Genomic DNA, 20,350 nt, shown 5'->3' with positions numbered 1-20,350 from the left:
CTGATGGCTGGCAGCACCTAGGTAGCTTCAGGGTGAGGCTGGTCATTGGAAAGACCAAGGCAGGATTAGAGGGTTGAGATTTTCAGCCCCACCCCGAACTCCAGGGAGGGGAGAAAAGCTGAAGGTTAAGTTGACCATCAATGGCCAATCCTGCCTATGTCACAAAGCTTCCATGAAAACCCAAAATGACACAGTTCTAAGAATTTCTAGGTAGCTGAACCCATGGAGGTTCCCGGAGAGAGTCACACTCAGGGAGAGCATGGAAGCTCCACACCCCTTCCCCTATACCTCGCCTATCCATCTCTTCATCTGTATCCTTTGTAACATCCTTTATGGTAAACCTAAGGGTTTCCCCGAGTTCTGCGAGCCACCCTAGCAAATTAACAAAGACGGGGGTCTTTATCAATTTATAGCTGGTTGTCAGAAGTTCCAGAGGCCTGTACTAGTGAGTGATGTCTGAAGGTCAGGGGTGGTCTTGGGGGACTAAGCCCCCAACCCCTGGGATCTGATGCTGTCTCCAGGTAGAGAGTGTCAGAACTGAACTGGAGGACCACCAGTTCATGCCGGTGTCCATGTCCGGGCGGTTTGCTCGGTGGTGGGGAGAAATCCCCACACATTTGGTCGTAGAAGCCTTCTGTGTTGATTGTTGTGGCGTGGCGTGAGAACAGAAGAACTGTTGGAGTTTTTTCACCCTCAGAGAGTGTTCTCACTTCTGGCTCCACTTCCTCCCAAGGTGTCTGGGGCACGAGTTCTGCCGGATGGCAGCGTAACTGGCTTTGGTGTTGATTTATGAGTCACCACTGGGGTGAGATGAGGGAGGCAGACTCACGTACGTGATTACAGGGCACCAAGAGACCACCTGCCCAACAGATCTTCACTCACTGCCTTACCAAACCTGAAATTACCTTAGCAAAAGCAAGCAAATGTGGCCACTCTAGGGCCCCGACCTGGATTCCTAGCCAGACCAGCCACTGGTGCTCTCTACCTGATGCAGCCAGGTTGGTCTCTCTCAACCTCCCCAAACATGCCCATGCCTTCCTGCTCCTCTCTACCTGGGCATGGGCTATGCCCACCTCCAGGAGGTCCACCATGAAGGCATGAGCCCAGTAATATGGAAATGTCTGTTATCAGGGCCTTTAGGGTGTCCTGTGATGGTGGGAAGGGGATGCTAGAACGGGGCCAGGAACAGCAGGAGGTTTGAGGCTGCATTGGAGAAGGACAGAGCTGGGCTCTTGAATCCTAAGGCTTTCATCTCAGGCATGAATCTGGTGACATCAGGACATTCTCCAGAGCCCATTGGTACAGGCAGATTAGGGCAGGTTTGAGAGATTCTAGAATCAGGTAGATAGTACAGTTTGGCAAGTCTAGATAATTGAGCTTAGAAATCAAGCAATCCAGCCCCTCACTTTACAGTTAAGGAAATGGAGGTTCAGAGAGATTCTGAGCTCTTCCCCATCTTACATCTGGAAGAGGCCAGGCCAGGGCTCAGATCCAGGGCCTTTCATGAAGCAGCCAGGGCCACATGCCTGGATCACAGCTGGAAAGCTATGCCCTAGCAGGGCTGCTGTTTGCAGCTGTTCAGGCCTTGCCTTGCTTTTTATAGACTGAAGTATGAGCAACACTGCCTGGGGGTGTGCAGTGCACACACTGCACCACTGTCCGGGGAGGCTCTGAGTCAGATCAAGGCAAAGGCCTGAGAGCTCCCATCAGAGAGGTCCCATCTCTTGGGCTGGGCTGGGTATGTGGTGAAAATGGAGGCAGGAGGGTGACTCGGAACCTGGACAGCAGTGATGGGTCCCCATCCATGAACACTGGAATTTAGGGTGGAAGACTGGCATTTGGAAAGGCAGGTAAGAACAGACCACTGCCCTGGAGGAAATTTGGGTCTGGGTATAAAGGCATAGAGTGGCAAGATGAGGACCACTCCCCAGAGTCGAGGGTTCATTTGGTCATGAGGGGTCATGAGGGAGGCCCTTGTTACTGCGCCTAGAGTTCAAAGTGCTGCTCACTGAGCCCATGAGCACCTGGCGGGGACACAACATCCCGCCTCCTAGGCTGTGGGCCACACCAGAGCCCAGCCAGCTGGTCAAACTGAGTCAGGAGCAGAGTCCAGCAGGCTTTTACAGCAGACAGACCCTGGAACTCAAAGGGCAGGAGCAGGACATGGACAGGGGCCACAGTCCCTACAAGCAGGCAGATGCCAAGACCTCTCTGGGAGGTGAAGGTTCAGGTAAAGTGAGCCACGCATCACCTGGGGGTTCAACACTGAATAAAGTATTGACAGAAGTTGGTAATCCCTCAGAGTCACAGGACTTCAGCTTGCAAGCCATTTGTATGTCACTGTTGTATTTGATTTCGCAAGAACCCCGTGATGAGGTGTTGTCACACGCATGTTACCCACGTGAACTTCACAGGTTACAGGAATGGACAAAATGGGAATTTGAACCTAAGTCCTGGCCTTCCTGGGACGCCCATCCTGCACCACCGCGCCCTCTTCTGGTCACAGAGGGAACTTTTGATGTTAGGCTCAGCTGGTCGTGGGCCCTAACGTAGGGAACAGAGAGGTGTAGGCACTTGACTCAGGTGATGGTGGAGAAGGTGGAGGGGGGTGGGGGGGGGTTGTAATTAGGGCACAGGTGAAACAGGAGCTTCTGGTAGGTAGATCCTGACCGTGGAGAGAGCATCACGTGTCTGAGCCTGTAAGCAACATTTTGCCGCAACAGGGATGGGAGAACAATTCTCCCAGGCAGCTGCCTCTCACACCGCATCTCTATGTGTTCCCCACAGGCCGCTTCTCCTGCTGGGACACTTTTCCTCTTTCTTATAGGTGAACCTTTTAGTGTTCAGATGTCCTTCCCTGCCCGGCAGGCCAAGGAATAAGCCTAGGCCCACAACTCTATCTTCTGTGTTTCTACAGGCCTTATTTCAAATGGTGTTAATTGTAAAGTGTTTTATGATTTTTCTTTCTTAAAAAGCAGCATGGGCTGGGCGCAGTGGCTCACGCCTGTAATCCCAGCACTTTGGGAGGCCAAGGCAGGTGGATCACCTGAGGTCAAGAGTTCGAGACCAGTCTGGCCAACATGGCGAAACCCCATCTCTACTAAAAATACAAAAATTAGCCAGTCTTGGTGGCAGGCGCCTATAATCCCAGCTACTCAGGAGGCTGAGGCAGGAGAATCACTTGAAGCCAGGAGGCAGAGGTTGCAGTGAGCCAAGATGATGCCATTGCACTCCAGCCTGGGTGACAGAGTGAGACTCCATCTCAAAAAAAAAAAAAAAAAAAAAAAAAAGACAACAAACAAGTAGGATGTTCTCTTTGCAGGTAATGTGGAAAATGTTAAAAAAAAAATACAGAAGCAAAATAAAAATCACTCTCAATCCAGCTCTCAAGATATAAATGATATAAATTCCATTAGCGTTTGCATGCATCTCCTTTCAAATCATAAGTGCACCATTGGATATGTACTTCACTAATCATGCTATATTCGATGTTGTTGAATAGCATTACCTACGGAAGCATTATGAAATGTTCTATAAGCCCTCTTTTGCATAGCCTCATCACATTTCATTCTGTGGCTGGCCTATAATTTATATAGTCATTCTCCTTTTATTGGCCTTTCTATTATCTTTAATCTTACTATTATGAACCATGCTATAAGGAAAAGGTGGTTTGTGAATCTTGATTGCTGGGGTGGAGTCCTGGAAGTGAAATCATGAGGTCAAAGGATCCAAACAGTTTTAAAGCTCACTATGGTCATGGCCCCACTGCCTCCCAGATGAGCAGCAGCGGTTTCCCCATGGACAGGTGTGAATGTACCCATTGTTCCTGTTCTGCCCTGAACAGCAGGGAAGGTGGGCACACCCTCTCACTTTTTTTTCTTTGAGACAGAATCTTGCTCTTGTTGCCCAGGCTGGAGTGCAGTGGCACGATCTCTGCTCACTGCAACCTCCATGTCCTGGATTCAAGTGATTCTCTTGCCTCAGCCTCCTGAGTAGCTGGGATTACAAGCATGCACCACCATACCTGGCTAACTTTTTTAAAAATTATTTTTAGTAGAGATGGGCTTTTGCCATGTTGGCCAGGCTGGTCTGGAACTCCTGACCTCAGAAGATCCAACCACCTCAGCCTCCCAAAGTGCTAGTATTACAGGTGTCAGCCCCTGCGCCTGGGCCTTACTTTTGCTTTAATGTGCACTTATTTGTCAGTCCAGTTGAGTATCTTCTGCAGATGTGGCTGAAGTCTCTGAAGGAACCCAATGAACAGCAGTTACTTTCCCTACCCACAGAACCAGCAATTTCAGAAATAAGGCCAAAGAGGGACAGAAGGGGCTAAAATACTACCTCAATTCTTGATAAAACAAAGGTGGAGGCTGCAGCCTCCTGTGGTTGCCAGCTGGGCCTGCTAGATGAGTTATGAATTCAGCAACACCCCCTCTCTCCATCCCAGGCTGACTTCGCTGGACTGACAGCTGGACAGAGAGCTGGCTCGGCCTTCCTTGGTGTGGGAACCGCCTGGGAGACTCAGCATAAAGGAGCAGAGGCAGATCGCTCCTGCAGGCATGTGGTTCCCAAAACAGAAAAGGAGACAGGTGAGCTGAGAACCCAGAGTTTACTTTTCTGAAATGGACTGGCCAGAATTATCTACTTCTCTTAGGGGATAGCTAAGGAATGGGCTGCAAAGAGGTGGTAGGTTTGGAAAAATTTACCAATAAGGATGTTTGGAGAGTGGGGATGAAGCATTTCTCTACTGCTTTAATCAACCAACTGTATGTTTCTTCTATTAGTGTTATTTTGCATACTATCTACTGGTATTGGCATGTAAAAGTGGTTTGTTAAAGGTCTTTTAAAATGTTTCATTTGTCTTTTCCTCTTATATGAAGTTTTTGAATTATGAGAGTTTTCAATTATTTATTTAGCCACATCTACCATTTTTGACATGCCATTCAATCCTGCAAATCAGCCACCACCATTATCGTCTTTATCGTATTTGTGTGAGTTCTCTGTGCCAAGCAACCTGCAAAGAGTAGTTGCACATGTATCTTGTCATTACATCCTCACAGCAGTTCCTGTGAGGAGGGAATGAGTGCCCAAGACGAGGTTTTGTCAGGTGCAGTGAATCACCAATAACACAGATGAGGTCGTGTCAGGGTGGTCTGACTCTGACTGCCACCCCAGTGGCCACGTCACCCTGGAGTCAAGAATTGTGGCTCAGGGCTCACATACCAGGCCCAAGCGTTTGGGAAATAAAAATACTCATTTATTTGGGTTTCTAATTATTATGCCAGGAAATGAGCATGTTATTGCTGGTAATTCTTTGTAAGAATGATAAGGATTCCAATTTAGGAAAGATAAAAAGTTATGCGAGAGGCTGTGACTCATTTTAATGCTCTGTTTTGAGAAACATCAAAAGCTGCCACAGATTTATCCATCTGCCTAGGAACTCAGCTTTTCCCAGAAGCGTTCTCATGCTTGCTACTGTTGGTGGTCTCTTCTCCACATTTTATTGTTTTTTTCAGTTACAAAAGTAAATTGTATTCATTGAAAAAGTTTGAAAACCGTAGTAATATATTTAAAAAATAGTTAATAGCCAGCTACCCCCCTCTCTCATCAAGCTATTAAAATAATACTTAAATAATAGTAATTCCTGAAATAATAAATAACTTGAATATTTAATTAATAACTAATAATAAGTACAACCATTCATACAGCACTTACAAGGTGCTGGGAACATAGCTCATTTAATCCTCAAAATACTGCACTGAGGTCAGCACTATCCTTATTCTTGTTACACAAGTGAGAAAACTGAGGCACAGAGAAGTTGAAAGCTGCCTAAGGTTCTGCAATGAATGAGTGCCACTGTCAGAATTCCAACACAAAGGACCAGCTGCAGAGCCCAGGATCTTAACTACTCTGCTAATCCTTGTGGGCAAAAATTATGCATATGTAAATGCTCTTTGCTTAAATACAGATGTGGATGGATGAACGTATGTAGGTCAGCCTACCACCATTTTTCCCTTTTCCTCTTGCTTTTTTTTTTTCTTTACAGGAAAATTACTTGTTTTATTTCATAATATATTTGCATGCTTTTCCAGCTATAAACATAGAGAATTGAGTTCATCTTTGACAATAGTTGTCTCATAATCCATGGTCAAATATGCTATATTTAGCCATTTCATTACTCACAGGCATTTAGATTCTTTCCATTTGTTTTCTCTCGAAATCAATGCTGCAATAAACATCCCTATGCACAAAACTGTATATAGTGTGCTTTTTCAATCAATAGAATGATTGCTAATATTGAGATTTCATATTTAAATTTTTTTTTTAGATGGAATCTTGCTCTGCCATTCAGGCTGTAGTGCAGTGGCATTATCTCGGCTCACTGCAACCTCCACCTCCAGGTTCAAGTAATTCTCATTCCTCAGCCTCCTGAGTAGCTGGGACTACAGGCATGCACCACCACGCCTGGCTAATTTTTGTATTTTTAGTACAGACGGAGTTTCACCATGTTGGCCAGGCTGGTCTCAACTTGAACTCCTGACCTCGTGATCTGCCCGCCTCGGCCTCCCAAAGTGCTGGGATTACAGGCATGAGCCACCGTGCTCAGCCTGACCTCATCACCTCTTAAAGGTCCCACCTCTCAACACTGTTGCTTTGGAGATTCAGTTGCCAACACACGAACTTTGGGGGACACATTCAAACAGCAGCAGTGATGGAAGGTGGTCATGGGATTGTCTTTATGGGGGAATGAGCCTGTAATACACAGACTTTCACTCAGAGGCAGAGGCAAAGCTTTCCTCACTAAATGGATATTAGAGGGCAGGGAAGATAAGAATTCAGATGTGCTGTGATTTTGGCACCTGTGTGTGCTCATTTAAAATAATGCTCCTAAGCACTAAAGTCAATAGCTTATTACTGAGCTCAAACTCCAGGCAGAAAATATTAAGAAGATAATTCTATTCACAGTAGCGACAGAAGCAGAATAGTTAGAAATAAGATAAATAAGAAATGAACATGACTTACATGAAGAAAACTATGTATAAACTCTGCTGATGGATATTAAAAGAGAAACAATTAAAGTAGATACAGATTTGGAAACTAACGTGGTAAAAAAATGTCAGGCCAGGCATGGTGGCTCATGCCTGTAATCCCAGCACTTTGGGAGGCCGAGGCAGGTAGATCATCTGAGGTCAGGAGTTTGAGGCCAGCCTGGCCAACATTATGAAACCCTGTCTCTACCAAAAATACAAAACATTAGCCAGGTGTGGTGGCGGGTGCCTGAAATCCCAGCTGCTTGGAAAGCTGAGGCAGGAGAATTATTTGGGAGGCAGAGGTTGCAGTGAGCCAAGATCGCGCCACTACACTCCAGCTTGGGCAACGAGAGAGAAACTCTATCAAAAAAAAAAATTAATAACAGTTACACTCATCTGTATATTAGATATAATCCAATCAGTATCCCAATGGGATTTTTTAAAACTTGACCAAATAATTCTAGGTTTTATTTGTAAGAAAAATACTTGTAGAGGCCGGGTGAGGTGGCTTACGTCTGTAATCCCAGCACTTTGGGAGGCCGAGGTGGGTGGATCACCTGAGGTTGGGAGTTCGAGACCAGCCTGACCAACATGGAGAAACTCTACCTCTACTAAAAATACAAAATTAGCCAGGCGTGGTGGTGCAAGCCTGTAATCCCAGCTACTTGGGAGGCTAAGGCAGGAGAATCACTTGAACCCAGGAGGTGGAGGTTGCAGTGAGCCAAGGTTGTGCCACTGCACTATAGCCTGGGAAACAAGAGCAAAACTCTCTCTCAAAAAGAAAAAAAAAAAAAGAAAAAGGAAAATACTTGTAGAATAATCCAGACATTTCTGAAAAAGAAATTATACAAGGTATATTTTTTACAAGGTAAAAAGCTTTAATGAACCTTGTAATATTACAAGGTAAAGAGGTTTAATTAACTCACAGTTGCACATCGCTGAGGAGGCCTCACAATCATGGTGGAAGGAGAAGGAAGAACAAGGCAAGTCTTACACAGCAGCAGGCAAGACAGCTTCTGCAGGGGAACTCCCATTTATAAAACCATCAGATCTCACGAGACTTATTCACTACCGTGAGAGCAATATGGGGGAAACCACTCCCTTGATTCAATTATCTCCATCTGGCCCCACCCTTGACACGTGGGGATCATTACAATTCAAGGTGAGATTTGGGTGGGGACACAGCCAAATCCTATCAGTGTGTGTGTTTCTTATTAAACATTAACGTTAATTATAAAGCTAAAAATCATGCATTCAATCCATAAAGTACACTGAATGTCTTCTGTGTGGGAGATGCTGTTCTAGGTCTAAGTAACTCGCAGGCAGAAGCAGGAGATACCCATGAGTGGGTCTGCATCCTCCCTTTTTCCCTGCAGTGGGCACCAGGGAGGCCCATGCCTGAGGAGGCAGCTTTAGTTCTGAGAAGCACTGAAATTTGGGGTTATCACCACACCATAATCTAACTTATCTTGACCACTATGTATATCAGTACTAGAAATGGGTGCTACTGTAAACAAAAACCCTGAAGGACCTGGCATTTGTGTTGGATCAGCAGTGGGCATCAAGGAGACAGACCCTGGAGGCTGCCATCATGGTTGAAGAGGCAGATGGGCACCTAATAAGTTTGTAGTTGTTGTTGGGGAAAGCATGGAAAACAGAACGCTAGAAATGACCTGCATTTGACCGTATGTTACAAGAGAGAACAGCTCACGGAGGAACTGGCTAGTTTTCAAACACAAATGCAAGAGAATAGGGAGAACTCAAAAGTTCAAGGTCTTGCTGGGTTGGATCAGCCAGATGCCTCTTCAGCAGAAACACAAAATATGATCAAGAAGAACCTGGAGGAACAGCACCCAGCAAATCCTTCCAGTTGGGTAAAAATCCAGACGAATCTGAAGAAAGCCTCCGAGAAGAGAGCCTAAGCGTGTGGGTTTCCCAACAATGCGAATGTAGCCCCTTCACTTAGGAGAGGTAGATACGGGTGTGAGAAAGCCTGAAAGAGAACCCATCTGAGAAGGGTGTGGGAACAGAACTGCAAATGTGAGGACAGGCTCGCGGAGACCAGTTGGAATCAAATAGATAAGAAGCCTTCAGGCTGGGTGTGGTGGCTAACGCCTGTAATCCCAACACCTGGGGAGGCCGAAGGGGTGGATCACTTGAGGTCAGGAGTTCGAGACCAGCCTGGCCAACGTGGCGAAACCCTGTCTCTACTACAAATACAAAAATTACACTGGGCGCTGTGACTCACGCCTGTAATCCCAGCACTTTGGGAGGCTGAGGCGGGCAGATCATGATAGTCAGGAGTTTCAGATCAGCCTGGCCAACATAGTGAAACCCCATCTCTACTAAAAATACAAAAAATTAGCTGGGCATGGTGGCGGGCACCTGTAATCCCAGCTACTTGGGAGGCTGAGGCAGGAGAATCGCTTGACCCTGGGAGACGGAGGTTGCAGTGAGCCAAGATTGCACTACTGCACTCCAGCCCGGGCAACAGTGCAAGACTCCGTCTCAAAACAAATAAACAAACCAAAAAATTAGCCAGGTGTTGTGGCGCATGCCTCTAGTTCCAGCTGCTTTGGAGGCTGAGGTGGGAGAATCACTTGAACCTGGGAGGCAGAGGTTGCAGTGAGCTGCAATCACACCATTGAACTCCAGCCTGGGTGACACAGCAAGACTCTGTCTCAAAAAAAAAAAAAAAAGCTTCAGGCTGTTAAGAAAGTTGTGCATGAAGGCAACCACAGGCCCATACTAACAAGGTGCATCTATTCCCAAACCCTTGAACTCCATACTCGCCTCAAGCAGAAAGTGTGCTGAGGACCCCAGAGCCTCCAAGTGGGATCACCTCACTTCAGATGCATGCAAGGAGATGACGGAAAAGGAAAGGACTCCTGGGATCACCTCACTTCAGATGCATGCAAGGAGATGACGGAAAAGGAAAGGACTCCTGGAGGGCAGAGTCAAGGAACAGTGGGCAAGGCAGCCCCCTCAGAGGGCAGCATCCAAACCTAATCAAGAATCATTCCTGACCCCCAAGAGCTCTGAAGAGTAGGGGGCCTCACATGGTCTGCTTGACCCAGAGTTGGAATTCAGAAATCAGTGATGCCTGTGTCTCCCATGCTTCCCTTTCTAAACGGGAGTGTGTTTTGCTGTTATCCTGTCATCCTTCTCCTCCCATTTTGGATGTCTTTGTAGTTCCTAGATCTCCTGGTCAAAAGGTGGTGAAGGCTAAACTTCAGATGTTGTCAACAAGCAGCTTCCTCCTCCGCTGGGATTGCTAAGCTGAGAGAAAGCAGAATGGATGCTGGCAGACGTCCTTGTAACCAGGTAGAGAGCACCTACCTGCAAAGTGAAGCCAAGTAGACATCAGAAATCAGAAAGAAAGAGAGTCCTGATGGTGCTGAGCACTCTAGCCCACCCCCAAGGATCTGGTTGTCACAGTTTTGCTTTCAGCTCTATGAGGTGGCAGGATTATCCCCAGCATCTGGAGCTAACACTTTTCTGCTTACTTCAATTTTCTTTGTCCCATATTTTTAGCACTTACAGCCAAAGCCCCAACTGAAATAAGGGAAACCAGAATTTAACTGATCTGTTGTCTTGGTCTTACAGTTTATGGGAAGATGAACAGCTTCCACTGGAAATGTGTGCTTAGGAGAAGGTTATCTTGCTTAGCTAGTGATTCATAGCAAAACACCTGGAGGAGCAAGAATCATGTTAACACCCCTCACAGCTCCTATGGATTGGGATTTGGGAAGGGCTCAGCTAGGGGGTTCTGGCTTATCATCACTCGTGGACTGTGGATGGTAGATGGAGAAGGAACAGTGGCGGCTGCCACAGCTGAGGGTGAGCTTGGCGGTTTTCTCTCCCTCTGTGGTCTTCCAACTTCTTCATGAACCTCTCCAAAGGGTACAGTTTGCTCATCCTCACAGTATGGCAGCCTCAGGAAGGTTGAACTATTGACATGATGCCTTCAGCCACTGGACAAAGTCCTGGTGGCTAAAGATCCTAGATCCTCAATTAACCCCTCTGAATCCATTAATATTACTGTCTGGGGAGCACAGGTCTAATTTTAATTATCATTTTAAAATTCAGGCTTTAAATTGTTTTCTTTCCCATATTTCTGATGCTGGTGAGCCCTGAAGAATCAAGGATTATGATCAAGGTAAAAATCTGTCCCATGTGTAGAACAGTCTTGTATTTTGAAGCAGATTCCCGTTATTGGATCCTTCAAACAAGCTAATAAAGGAGGCAAGACCGAACTTTCCATGGACTCCTGCCAGGTGATTTTTCCAGGACCTCTCACCTGCTTAGCTCAAGAGGTGGAATGAGAGCTCACCTCCAGACTCCAGGCTGGGCGCTCGTGTGGCTAAGAGACTAAACAAACACAAAGGAACGCAGTTTCTGCAGCTGATGGGTCAGTCCATTTGATCACCAAAAGCAATGCTTGGAGCCCATGATTCTAGGAGCTTACACGCACTTTTATTACCAGCATCCCAGACAGAAAAATTTTGGAAATGAACTAGAAGAGTCAAGAAATGAACAAAAACTGTTGCTGCATTGGTGGGAGGACTCAGGCCCGTGCAGCCCTGCACCAATATGGCAACTGCTTCAAGTTCCTGACCTCTTCCCTGCAGCCTGGGTTCCCTAAACAGGGTGGGGCAGAGACAGCTGGCCCTTCAGGCACAGGAATCCTTAGTGATTCTGGACACACACTTCAGGCCTCAAGGGTTGCTCACCAACCACCTCTTGCTCCCTCTGCATCGGCTGGTCTTGTCCATTAAAGCCAAGTAAACCAAGATAGGTGTTTTATGCCATTAGGAAAGACATACTCAGCTTCAGCATCAAGAAACACCAGCCCCAGGCCCACAGATCTGAGCAGTAAAAAGAGTTTCCAGGTCAGGATCTGGGCACACCTGGGGTTAAGAAGCCACAGAAGCACCTGTGGAAGGGCTTTGTGGTCTTTCCAAAGATCCTTCCTTTGTGTCCCTGTGACGTCCATTTGCTCCAGGAAGAAAATCAGTTACATCCAATCCAGCCTCCTCGATGCCTGTCGTGCTTACCATTAATGCGGCTTCTTCCTCTGTTTTCTTCCTTCAGCCTTCACTATATTTAACGGGAAAACCAAATTGGGGGTTGGGGAAAAGAAAAAGCAGAAAAGAGGGAATCACATTTTGTTTTTTCTTTTTATCTTTTTCTTTTCTTTTCTTTTTTTTTTTTTTTGAGACAGGGTCTCACTCTGTTACCCACGCTGGAGTGCAGTGGCACAATCTAAGCTCACTGCAACCTCTGCCTACCAGGCTCAAGAGATCCTCCTGCCTCAGCTTCCCAGGTAGCTGGGACCACAGGTGTTCACCACCACACCTGGCTAATGTTTATATTTTTAGTAGACACAGGGTTTCACCATGTTGTCCAGTCTGGTCTTGAACTCCGCTCAAGTGATCCACCGGCCCTGGTCTCCCAAAGTGCTGGGATTACAAGTGTGTGCCACTGCACCCAACCTGAAAATCACATTTTGGATCAAAATAAGCAAGGGAAAGCAGAAGGTGGGAGAGAGAGCTTGGGGAACAAAGATGAGGTGAGCCTCATGCCCCTGCAACTCCTCCAGCTCCTGCAGAATGGAATAAAAGTACAAGTTCTATCCAGTAAGGCAGTCTGGACAGAAAAATCAATAGAGCAGCACAGGTGACTGCAGGCAGATGATGAGGCAGAATAAGAACAGAAATTATGGGAAAAAAAAAATCACCCAGGCTTCTCCCTCACCTTTGGGCAAACCAACTTTGACTGAGCTCCAGTCTTGTTTCTTTTCTCTTTCTTTCTTTTCTTTTCTTTTCTTTTTTCTTTCTTTTTTCATCTTTATCCAGATTAGAATACAAGGAGGAGATTGTGTGTGTGTGTGTGTGTGTGTGTGTGTGTGTGTGTGTGTGTGTGTGTCCTCCACAGCACTCTGGCTCTTTGAATCCTAGGTATGGAGAATGACTTGGGTCTGAATCTCCAGGGGCCAAGGAGATCCTCGACTGAGACTTAAACCCCAGCAATTAGGCTTGATATTCAGGATTTAGGAATATGGGGCACTAGTTCTTCCCTGTAGTCTCCTCTAAAAAGCCACCATTAAGGAGGAGCATGAGAACTCCCTGGCATCCCAAGGACAGGCCACCTGTCCAGAGCTCTGCTCCCAGCCCCCAGCCCCCAGCCAGGGCCCCACAGCCAGACACTGGGAAGAAGGAGCAAGCAGCAGATAGGTGTGACCTGGATACAGTTTTAAACAGATTTTCCTGAGTCTTTCTTTCCCTCTTTCCCTTACTTTTCCAGAGTTCCTTTTAAGTATGGCAACACTTATATGGCAGCTAGGACAAGAGAAACTCGAAGTATTGAACAAAATGGAATGGACTCGCGCAGCCTTGAAGCAGTCTATTGCGCAGCCAATGGACTCCAGATCATCAATAACACTCAGGGATTGGAAGCCTGCATTTGCACAGGTATTGGAGGTTCCCTCGGCTCCGCAGGTGGCCAGATGCTTCACCCTCCACTCCACTGAGGGGGACAAGGCCCCAGAAGCCAACACCCTAGGAGGAGGCAGAGAACCACGATGTCCTAAGTGCCTTGGTACCAGGCATTCTTTACGTGTCATCTCGTGATCTCACTGGCATCCTCTGCTGACCCTGTGATGTAAGGATTATTATACCCATTCTGCAAATGAGCAAACTGAGGCCCAGAAAGGTGAAATAAGTTGCTCAAGGACAAAGTGTCCAGTGGCAGAACTTAGACACACACAGGTGTGGCTCCAAAGCCCATGAGCTGCCCATTGTGGCTGCCGCTTTTTCACTCTTTCCTGCCTTTGACATTCTCTGTCTCGTCCTCTGATTCAGAGGAAGCTGCAGGGACCCTGAAAGTTAGTGTCCAGGTTGTGCACTGCACAAATCCAGGGGCTTTATCTGAATCATGATAGTGCCCTCATTTCCACTGCTAATCCTTCCACCTCTGCCCTTCACTCCAGCCCTCCTGCGGGGCCTGGCTGCATCCTCTGCTCTCTCTCTCCCAGCTGCAGAATCAGTCTCCTTAATTCCTTCCAGTCTTAAAGACATTTTTAATCCTTTCCTCTTAACAAATTCAATTCCTCAATCTTCCTGTTTTCTTTCACTAAAAAAAAGGACTTCTGCAAAGAAAAGTTGGCATTCCTCTTCTTGGTCTCCTATTCTTAACTCTTTGAAATCTGCCCTTGGTTTTCACCCCTGTAGAAACTCTCTCTCTTCGTTTCTGAGCGAGAACAGCAGTGGTCCAGGTGAGTCACAGTGCTACTTCTCCTTAAATTCTTGCATCCTTGGCCTATTGCAGGCACCTCTTTTTTGGGGCAAGAGAGAGAAGAAAGGAGCCCTTGGGGTCCCTCCCCATTTCTCTCTCAGGCACACTCTCTTAAGTGTCTCCTTGCCCTGCTGGAATAGATTTCTCTGGCAATTGTTCTATGTCCTAAGCTGCAGCAGAGGCACACATGAGGCTCCCAGCCCTTTACTTCTCCAGTCTTCAGGGAGGGGGATAGCAGCCCAGCTCTCACCTCCATCAGGAGAAAGCGTGGGAGCAGCAGCCATCCATCAAGAACCAACTCCCCAGGAGGCCCATCCTCCTCCTCACTTACCAGTCAGCTTATTGTGGTTGATTGCGTTGGACTTCTCTAGAAGTTTGGTTGTCAGGCTCCAAGTGTCAGCAGCCCACTTTAGGATGCGGACTCTTTGGAAAGTCCTGTTTTCAGCTGTGCGGTGTCTATTCCTGGGGAACAGGACACATTTCACTCAACCAAGGTCATACTTATATGGGAATCATTCATGTAGTTATTGTATGATCTGTTGATAGCATCAGCTGCTTGAGAGAGTAAGCTGTGCTATAGCACACTTAGTCTCTTACAGGTCTCCTACAATGCTATCTTGCATGAAAAAATGCATGGTAAGTGCCAAGGGAAGGCGGCATGGATCCCAGCGGATCAGATCCACTCTGGATTACGTTGGCTTCAGTTTTGACTCGCTGCATATGTAATGTAATGGTAATGGCAAGAAAAATGATGATGAGCACCAGGAAGCTGAATCTCTGAAAGGTATCAGGCAAAGGTTTTATTAACATCATTATTATTGTTATTATTAAGCTTTTTATCTCGGGATGATTGTGGATTTACATGCAGTTGAAAGAAATATCCTACTGTGGTAACATGCCTCAAAGCTCTACTATGCTTTTTTTTTCTTTTTTTTTCTGAGACAGAGTCTCTCTGTTGCCCAGGCTGGAGTGCATTGGCATGATTTTGGCTCACTGCAACCACCACCTCCCGGGTTCAAACAATTCTCCTGCCTCAGCCTCTTGAGTAGCTGGGATTACAGGAACGTGCCACCATGGCTGGCTAATTTTTGCATTTTTAGTAGAGACAGGGTTTTGCCATATTGGCCAGGCTAGTCTCAAACTCCTGACCTCATGATCTGCCCGCCTCAGCCTCCCAAAGTGCTGGGATTACAAGCATGAGCCACTGTGCCTGGCCTCTACTATCATATTTTGATCAGGATATTAACAATTCTATGTCATGATCCAGAACATTTGGTCACCACAAAGAACCCTCCTGTTGTCTTTTTAGAGCCTCGTCCGATCCTTCCCTCTCCCACCTAATTCCTAACCCCTGGCAAGCACTACTCTGTTTTATTTTTATCATTTCATCACTCTAGGAATGTTGTATAAAGGGAACCATATAGTACAACTTTTTACATGTGGCTTTTCTCACTCAGTATAATTCTCTGGAGATTCGTGCAGGCTTTATGGGTAACTGTGGTACCTTCTTTTTCATTGCTGAGTAGTATTCCATGATGGAGGCACTGAGTGTGTTTAGCCATTCACGCATCGAAGGACATCAGTTGTTTCCAGCAACTATTACTAATAAAGTTGCTATGAACATTAGCGTACAGGTCTGAGTGTGTGTGTGAACATAAATCTTCATTTCCCTGAGATATAGGCAAAAGGATTTTCACCTTCAGTGCAGCCGTTGGGGAGAGAGATGTCTTATAGTGCCTGAAAACCAAGAAAAATAACTTCTGAGAAAAAGAAGAAAGAACAGGAAGAACCAAATAACGTGTCAACCTCCTCATGTTGTGATGGTGCAGAAAAAAACCCACAAAAACCATATTGCTGAGTTCATTTGTATTTCACAGTCTACATCTCAGTATTCTCTTCATCTATGCAGACACAAATGGGAATAAAAATAGTTAGAGAAGCAGAAATACAATCTGTGAAACCTCTACTTTAAGATTAATTTTAAGACACAAAACTGAGAACTCTGCAATTACTGTATCACTTATGCTAACAGTAATGACAACAGAGTGGAGATGTCTGGTCATGCCACTATAAGGAGTGCCTCTGGGTATTAATAGGGGGAGTGATTTACATCAGGGACCTGCTATAAAAGCTGACTCATTGATATGGTTTTGATCCGTGTCCCCACCCAAATCTCACGTTCAACTCATGATGGAGGTGGGGTCTGGTGGAAGGTGCTTGAATCATGGGGGTGGATCCTTCAAACATGGTTTAGCACCGTCCCTTTGGTGCTGTTCTCCTGAGAGAGTTTTTCTGAGATCTGGCTGTTTAAGTGTGTGGCACCTCCCCATCCTCTCTCCCTCCTGCTCTGGCCATGTAAGATGGGCCAGCTCCCACTTTGCCTTCCACCATGATTGTAAGTTTCCTGAGGCCCTCCCAGAAGCCAGGCAGATGTTAGCGTCATGCTTCCTGTATAGCCTGTGGAACTGTGAGCCAATTACACCTCTTTTCTTTATAAATTATCCAGTCTCAGGTATTTCTTTATAGCAGTGTGAGAACAGACTAATATACTCATAGTGATTATGTAGCAGGTATTAAACTCTCAAAGAAAGGACATCCTTTGAATACAATTTATTTCATTAATTAAAAAAAGAAATTTTAAGAAAATTTTACTTTTCTATTAATTATATAGGATGATGCCTATAAAAAGATAAGCAAAAGGCCTGCATGTCAATCAAAAGCATAAAAGCTCAATAAAAACTTACATTCAAGGCAATGAGCAGAGATTGGTTCCCTACGGAAAATCAAATTTGTTCTTGTGGAGAAAAAACTTGAGAAACAGCCTCAAAATACAGGAGAAAGGATAAAGAAGTAAAAAGATGATAGATAAGATAATACATGGAAAAATTTTAACAGAAAGCCTAACAACGTTCCCAAAGAGGAAAGAAGACAAATGAAGCAGAAGCAGTAATTGAATAGAGAAAAGAATTTTTAAAAAACAGCTTTTCAGATCTCGTAAGACTTGAATGCGAAAAGCAGTATTGCCAATCAAACTCAACAAATTTAACTGAAAGGCGGCAATATCTACACTTATCTGACTACATTTTTAAAAAATCAAATGCTAGAACAGAATTTTACAGGTGTTCATGGGAAAAAACCCAAATGTGTAGTGTGTGAATAAATAAAAATCAGATTAACCACAGAATCCTTTACAATTTCAACCTGAAGAAAATTAACTTGTCTTGAAAAACAAAAGCAATACTATATAACCTTTAATAATTTTTATAAAAATTATGAATTTTTAAAATTCATAATTGCTATTATAAATATAATTTATATTACAAATCCTAAAAGCAGGAGTCTGAAAAGCATTTTTTTTGAGACGGAGTCTTTTTTTTAAATTTTATTATTATTATACTTTAAGTTTTAGGGTACATATGCACAATGTGCAGGTTTGTTACATATGTATACATGTGCCATGTTGGTGTGCTGCACCCATTAACTCGTCATTTAGCATTAGGTATATCTCCTAATGCTATCCCTCCCCCCTCCCCCACCCCACAACAGTCCCCGGTGTGTGATATTCCCCTTCCTGTGTCCATGTGTTCTCATTGTTCAATTCCCACCTATGAGTGAGAACATGAGGTGTTTGGTTTTTTGTCCTTGCGATAGTTTGCTGAGAATGATGGTCTCCAGCTTCATCCATGTCCCTACAAAGGACATGAACTCATCATTTTTTGAGATGGAGTCTTGCACTGTCACCTAGGCTGGTTGTGCAATGACGCCATCTCAGCTCACTGCAACCTCCACCTGTCAGGTTCAAGCAACTCTCCTGCCTCAGCCTCCCAAGTAGCTGGGATTACAGACACCCACCACCACGCCTGGCTAATTTTTTGTATTTTTAGGAGAGACAGGGTTTCACCATGGGTTAGGCTGGTCTCAAACTCCTGACCTCGTGGTCTGCCTGCCTCGGCCTCCCAAAGTGCTGTGATTACAGGCGTGAGCCACCGCACCCGGCCGAAAAGCATTTTTAATGCAAACCTCTCTTGTAATACAATATCATATTGCACTTTCTAAAATAATAACTTGTGTTTTTAAGATTCCAGACACAGAATCACATTAAAGAAAGAGGAAGCTTTGTTAAAGAATGTTGGATAGGTGATGAGGGTTAATATCAGATAATAAACAGAAAATAATAATTCCTTTAAATTTTTCACATGAATTTGAAATCATACTTAAATCATAATGATAAGGTGCAGTTAAAATCTCAGATAAAATTATAGAAGATCAGATGATGTTGGAGTAATAAGTTGAAGCTTTAAAATTCTCATCTTCCATAAAAAAGAAAAATATATTTGGCTGTTATTTCACCATAAACATTTGTAAACACAGCTTCGATTTTTTTTTGTAAAAGCTATAAATACTGGTAAAACTAAAATAAGATTTTTTAATTCCAAGTTCTTAAAGAAGTAAATAAAAATAAGGCACAGAGTTTACAACAACAACAAAAAACAGGAAAAGTGGGGAAGGCAGAATGAGAAAATATATACAAGATTAGAAAATATCTAGCAAAATATCATGGCAGTAAAATTGCTTTAATCCTCTTATTGAATTCCATAATCTGTACTCTATTAAAAATCATTAACTAGTTTTCTATAAGAAACCCACTCAAAGAGAAATAGAGGATTAAACTTTTAAAAACCCTGGACCAAAAATGATAATAACAATAATGAAAAAAGACAGACATTGCAAAATTAATATGCAATTAATGAGACAAAGGGTTTTAGGCAGAAAACATAAACCAGGACACAGAGTCACTTTACAGATAGATTAAAAAGCCATTAATGGCTGAGCTACAACACACAAAATAATCTGTGCACCAAATAACATAGGTGTAAAAATTCAGAAAAATAATTTTTTTTAGATATACCTGAGTGGGAGACTTTAGTGCTGCTCTAAAGAGCTGTCATCATTCAGTGAAAAATAAAGACCATATTTGAGCCATAGAGGGAGTGAGGTAAAATAATAGATACATGCTTTCTTACACCTGGTGCTCCATATGGTTTCAAAGTAAATATTCATTTTGTAAGCACTAAACTTTTGCCTGGGAGGTTTGGGCAAAGGGCCATGCAAAAATGAACTCTGATTCTCCTTGGCCTAATCAGTCACACAGTTTCCCTGGCAGGTGCTCTCTCTGGGGTTCATACAGAATTCCCATGGCTTGCTTACCATTCCTCAGGCACTGAGGCACATAGGATCATGCTGGGACACTCTGATCGTGCAGCAGGAGGCGACTGGGATTTGAAAGGACCTTCAGCCACTTCAGAATTTGGTGGCTATTTTTGCAGCAGGTCCAGAGGCTTCCTAAAGCTTCTATGCTAGTGTAATTATCACCAACTTAACTACTTTACATAACCAATCAGTGCCCATAAGGGCCACTGTATGTTTGACCTTGGGGTGAAAATGTGTTTTATTAATTTATGCCTAAACAACTCAGTTGGTCTGGGAGAGTTGGAAATCAATTTTTTGGGGGGTGGGGAGAGTAAAGAAATTGTCTTTTTTTCTTAAAATACACAACATGACATATGAATACATTCTTATTGAAAAAGATTCAAGGATACATAAATACACTGAGCAAGACTCACGTTTCGTTTCTCTGCCTAATCCTATTCATCATCTTATACTTATCCACTGCCAATGTCATGACTTAACACCTTTTCAAGGTCTTTTCTAGACATATACACACACTTAAAAAAAAACTTCATTTTTAGATAATTGTAGGTTTACATGCTGTTGTAAGAAACAAATAGAGAAACCCCAGTTGTTACCCAAATGGTAACATGTTGCCTATTTTTTTTTTTTTTTTTTTTTTTTTTTTTTGAGACAGAGTCTCACTTTGTCACCCGGGCTGGAGTGCAACGTCAATATCTCGGCTCACTCCAACCTCCACCTCCCAGGCTCAAGGGATTATCCTGCCTCAGCCTCCGGAGCAGCTGGGATTACAGGCACCCACCACCATGTCTGGCTAATTTTTTTTTGTATTT

The 20,350-nt window shown here is 44.5% G+C and overlaps 1 long non-coding RNA gene across 3 annotated transcripts; it reads left to right on the top strand.

Annotated features, from left to right (window-relative positions):
- The first annotated feature begins 198 nt into the window (after window positions 1–198).
- On the top strand, window positions 199–16,268 carry LOC107973976 (uncharacterized). 3 transcript variants are annotated; one of them, XR_008546730.2, is made up of 4 exons: window positions 199–311; window positions 921–998; window positions 4,448–4,589; window positions 13,338–15,959. It is a non-coding gene; the product is annotated as an uncharacterized LOC107973976 (long non-coding RNA). The 3 variants fall into 3 exon arrangements; XR_010149940.1 differs by lacking the exons at window positions 199–311; window positions 921–998 and adding exons at window positions 1,714–1,850; window positions 2,055–2,230; XR_008546729.2 differs by lacking the exons at window positions 199–311; window positions 921–998 and adding an exon at window positions 1,112–1,850 and having other exon boundaries at window positions 13,338–16,268.
- The last annotated feature ends 4,082 nt before the right edge of the window (window positions 16,269–20,350 follow it).

Source organism: Pan troglodytes, chromosome 13 (genome assembly GCF_028858775.2).
Source record: "Pan troglodytes isolate AG18354 chromosome 13, NHGRI_mPanTro3-v2.0_pri, whole genome shotgun sequence".
NCBI lineage: Eukaryota > Metazoa > Chordata > Mammalia > Primates > Hominidae > Pan > Pan troglodytes.
Note: the sequence above shows the minus strand (reverse complement) of the source record. Positions and strands in the feature narration are given on the sequence as shown.